At 35.8% G+C, this 5,503-nt stretch overlaps 1 pseudogene; it reads left to right on the top strand.

The window, feature by feature from the left end:
- The first annotated feature begins 4,257 nt into the window (after positions 1-4,257).
- Positions 4,258-5,194, top strand: LOC105811708 (annotated as a pseudogene).
- The last annotated feature ends 309 nt before the right edge of the window (positions 5,195-5,503 follow it).

Genomic DNA, 5,503 nt, shown 5'->3' with positions numbered 1-5,503 from the left:
TCACTTAGTAGAATGGGCTCCAGCCCTATCCAGGACAATACAAGAGATGCTAGATGACCATTGTTTTTCACAGCTGAGTAGAACTCCATGGTATACATATACCACATTTTATTAATCCACTCATATATTAATGGGCACTTGGGTTATTTCCACATTTTGAAATTGTGAATTGTGCTGCTATAAACATTCTAGTGCAAATGTCTTTTCTATAGAATGTCTTTTTTCCTTTGAGTAGAAGCCCAGTAAAGGGATTGCTGGATCAAATAGTAATTCATTTTTAGTTCTTTGAGGTATCTCCATATTGCTTTCCATAGAGGCTGTACTAGTTTGCAGTCCCACCAGCAGTGTATGAGTGTTTCTATCTCTCTGCATCCATGCCAACATTTATTGTTTTGGGACTTTTTGATAAAAGCAATTCTTACTGGTTTAAGTGATATTTCATTGTGGTTTTCATTTGTATTTCCCTGATAATTAGAGATGCTGAACACTTTTTTTATATGTTTACTGGCCATTATTCTGTCTTCTTTTGCAAAGTTTCTGTTCATGTCCTTTGCTTGATTTCTAATGGGGTTGATTTTTTCTTCCTGATTTTCCCGAGTTCTACATAGATTCTGGTTATCAGTCCTTTATTGGTTGTGTAACGTGAATATTTTCTCCCATTCTGTAGGTTGTCTGTTTGTTCCTGTGATAATTTCCTTGGCTGTGCAGAAGATTTTTAATTTGATCAGGCCCCATTTATTTAATTTTGCTGTTGCTGTGATCACCTTTGGGGTCTTCTTCATAAATTCTTTCTCTAAGGTAATGTCTATACAAGTTTTACCAACATTTTCTTCTAGAATTCCTTCAGTTTCATGCCTTAGCTGTAAGTCTGTTATCCACCATGAGATGATTTTTGTGAGAAGTGAAATGTGAGGATCCTGTTTCAGTTTTCCACATGCAGCTATCCAATTTTCCCAGCACCATTTATTGAATAATGATTCTTTTCCCCAGTGTATGTTTTTGTCTGCTTTGTCAAAGATTGGATGGCTATATGAAGACGGTTTTAAATCTGGGTTCTCAGTTCTGTTCCATTGGTCTATGTCTCTGTTCTTGTGCCAGTACTATGCTGTTTTAGTTAATATAGCCTTGTGGTATAGTTTGAAATAAGGTAAATTGATGCCTCCCAATTTGTTCTTTTTGTTTAAGATTGCTTTTGCTATAGGGGGTCTTCTCTGATTACTAAAAAAGCTTAGAATCATTTTTTCTAGAGCATGATAAATACTCACCACTATAAAAGTCATCCAAAAGCTAAAGAACAAAGGGCAGATACCACAATGGCTCAAGAGAGAAAACAAAGCAACAAAGTTCAACTCAAGAGGATGAACAGAAATCTACCCCACTTATCATTTCTTTCAATAAATGTATGGCTTGAACTGCCCACTAAAGAGACATAGGCCGGCCAAATGGAATAATATACACAAGCCAAGTGTCTCCTGTCTTCAGGAAACACATCTAACCCACAAAGACACATTCCAACTTAAGGTGAAAGAATGGAAAACAATATTCCATACAAATGGAAGCCAAAAGAAAGCTGGCATAGCAGTTCTTATTTCAGATAACTTAGCCTCAAATCAACAAAAGTAATGACAGACAAAGATGGTCACTATTTAATGGTGAAGGGTACATACAATTCAACAAGAAGACATAACAATTCTCAATATCTATGCACCTAACTCAGATTTATAAAGCAAATCCTACTTGATCTAAACAAAATGATAAACAGCAGCACTATAATAGCCAGGGACTTCAATACCCCTCTGAGAGAACAGGACACATCTTCCAAATAGAAAATAAACAAAGAAACAATGGACTTAAACAGCACTCTAGAACAAATAGACCTGACTGACATTTATAGAATACTCTATCCCCAAATCACTGAATATATGTTCTTCTCATCAGTTCATGGGACATTCTCTAAGATTGACCATATCCTGGGCCACAAAGCATGTCTGAAAAAAATTTAAAAAATAGAAATTATACCATGCATCTTCTCAGACCACAGTGGAATCAAATTAGAAATCAACTCCAACAGAAACGCTCATCTCTACACAAAATCATGAATACTAAACAACCTTCTGCTGACTGATTATTGGGTTAAGAAGGATATTAATATGGAAACAAAAAGATTCTTTGAAGTAAATGATAAAGGACACACAAGTTATCAAAATCTGTGGGACACAGCTAAAGCAGTCCTGAGAGGAAAATTTGTATCCATAAATGCCTACATCAAAAGACAGAAAGATCACAAATCAACAATCTTATGAATCATCTGAAAAAACTGGAAAAGGAGGAGCAAACCAACCCCAAACCCAGCAGAAGTAAAGAAATAACAAAGATCAGAGCAGAACTAAATGAAATTGATAATAAAAAAAGTATATGGAAGATTAATAAAACAAAAAGTTTGTTCTTTGAAAAAATAAAATTGACACATCTCTTACTAGATTAATGACAAGCAGAAAAGAAAGGACTCTAATAAGCTCCATCAGGAATGAAAAAGGAGAAATTACAACTGATACTACAGAAATACAAAATACCATGTGTGAATACTATAAAACCCTCTAGGCACATAAACTTGAAAACCTGGACAAAATGGACAAATTCTTAGAAACACACAGCCTCCCTAGGCTCAATCAAGAAGAAATAAAATTCCTGAACAGATCAGTATCAAGTACCGAAACTGAAGCAGCAATAAAAAAACCCTCCTAAAAAGAAAAGTCCCAGACCAGATGGTTTCACACACAAATTTTATCAGACCTACAAAAGAACTGGTGTCTATCCTGCAGAAATTATTTCACAACATCGAGAAGGAGGGAATCCTCCCCAAAACATTTTATGAAGCCAACATAACCCTGGTAACAAACCCAGAAAGGATGCAACAAGAACAGAAAACTACAGACCAATATCCCTTATCAGTATAGATGCAAAAATTCTCAACAAAATCCTAGGAAACCGAATTCAGGTGCTTATCAAAAAAATAATCCATCATGACCAAGTGGGCTTTATCCCAGAGATGCAGGGTTGGCTCAACATACACAAATTTATAAGTGTAATTTGCCACATAAATACAAATAAAAAAAGACCATATGATCCTCTCAATAGATGCAGAAAAAGCATTTGACAAAATTCAGCACCCTTTTATGATAAGAAGGCTTAACAAAATAGGCATAGACAAAACTTACCTAAAAATGATAGAAGCCATATATGACAAACCCACAGCCAACACCATTCTGAACAGGAAAAAAATTGAAAGCATTCCCACATAGAACTGGAACCAGACAACGCTGCCCTCTATCACCACTTCTATTCAACATAGCACTGCAAGTCCTAGCCAGAGCAATCAAACAAGAGAAGGAAATCAAGGGCATCCAAATGGGGACAGAATAGGTCAAACTATAGCTCTTTGCTCATGATATGATCTTATATCTAGATAACCCCATAGATTCTGCCATGACACTACTGGAATTGATAAAAAAACAAAATTCAGAAAAGCCTCAGGTTACAAAATCAATGTACAGAAATAAGTAACATTCCTATATGTCAACAATAGTCAAACTGAGAACCAAATACCCTTCACAATAGCAACAAAGAAAATAAAATACCTAGGAATATATTTAACTAAGGAGGTCAAAGACCTCTACAAGGAGAACTACAAAACACTGAGGAAGGAAATAGCAGAGGATATAAACACATGGAAAACCATATCATGCTCATGGGTCAGCAGAATCAACATTGTTAAAATGTCTATACTACCCAAAGTGATCTACAGATTTAATGCAATCCCTATTAATTCTATATTTTTAACATTTTATTTAACTCTGCTGGCCTTTTTCTTCCATTAATATTTAGATAAATTCTAAACTTTTCTTAGTATGTGACAAAGGCTCAGCAAAACAAAGATGTTCTTATGAATATCTTATGAATATCAAAATACCTTACCCAAATGTTTTTATGAGCATTATTAAAGCTCAGAATTTTGATATAAAGATCAGATAATGGTGAGTTGTTAAAAAGAAAAATATAACTAACTGATGTCCTTTGTTAATGTTTATTTTGTTCTGTTTTGTTTTAAGCTATTCTGGTGCACTAAGAAAGAAGGAAATGAAGGCACAATGCAAATATTTAAAATAAATGCTTTCCCAAGCAGAATGGCGGCCACTGGGGACCAGAGGTTGGCAGGGAGTGGTTAGGGACAACAGCTGAATTTCCTGAGATGCCTGTATGTGTGGTTCTTCCACCACTGTCACCAGGTCTTGCTTGAGCGCTATTCTTCACTCCAGACCAGCAGAGTCAAATCTAAATCTCTGTGATTTCCAAGGCTCTTCAAACCTAGGTAATCCGTTCAATTCATCAAAGAATCTTGGAACAGCTTGTACTTACAGCAGTGGCTACATAGCAATGACCTACACTAGCCTTTAGTGCTTAGTTATTCTTAGAGACTACTTAAGCTGAGTGAATAAAGACATTTGCTTAGCAGGCTTGAGAGCCCTTCAGCTGCAAGATGGGAGTTTTTGTGCAATACTTGAAGTCAGTGAAAATGACATGCAATTTGTTTACTATGCTTCCTGTATTTGCTATATGCTCAACATCTGGTCAAGCATGGATATGAAGAAAGCCATCACCTAGAGTAGAAAAAATATGTCTTATGAGAATGGGCTGGCACAAGGAGCTGGACTTGAATCTCATAGAGGATCTACTTTTTGTGGTATTGCATTCCTATGTCTAATGGGTAAACTAGAAATTGTTTTCTCAGAAAAGGAATTCAACTGAATAAAGAACTGGTGTATAAGAAGGCAAGAAAATACTTATCCTAGAAGACCTAATAAGCTTGTAAACACCTGTTATTCATTTTGAGTGGGAACAACTCTAAAGTTTTTGAAAATTTTCCAATACACTAACTATGAGAAAAATAGAAATCTTATCACCCCAAGATAGCCTTGTGGAGGGATTTGTCAAGCAGCCAGACAGTCATCCAGATGCTTTGCATGCATACTTGGGGATCTGTGGCCTGTCATTAACGGAGGAAAGTGGAATTTGTAAAATTCATCCTGTTCCAAATAAAAGCACACTGACTTCTGAATGCCTTCTAAATCCCCATCAAAACTGGAAAACTGAGGACCCTAAACAATGCTCAGAGAATGTGCATATCTCCACGTGACTGACTTTAGATCGGGAGGATGGAATGATTGTAGCATAACTGTAGCTCAAGCTTAAAAACCATACATAACCAAGTGTGCACCTTTTTTTTTTCACAGGTAGAGTCTTACAATCAAATCTTATACCAATACTACTTTGGGATATAGTCTTGAGCCAGCAACCTTTGTACTGGGTTTCAAGAAAATCTTGTTGCAATTTGAACCATGACTGTTATGGTTCTTAACTGTTTATACTATATTTCTAAGAAGTTACTTGAGGCAAATTAACAGTATGTATGGGGGTTATCTTTTTAAAAACTCTTGAGTACAAA

The sequence above is a fragment of the Propithecus coquereli genome, unplaced genomic scaffold, assembly GCF_000956105.1.
Source record: "Propithecus coquereli isolate 6110/MARCELLA unplaced genomic scaffold, Pcoq_1.0 Scaffold105, whole genome shotgun sequence".
Taxonomy (NCBI): domain Eukaryota; kingdom Metazoa; phylum Chordata; class Mammalia; order Primates; family Indriidae; genus Propithecus; species Propithecus coquereli.
The sequence above is the reverse complement of the archived record's forward strand: the minus strand, read 5'-3'. Positions and strand labels throughout refer to the sequence as shown.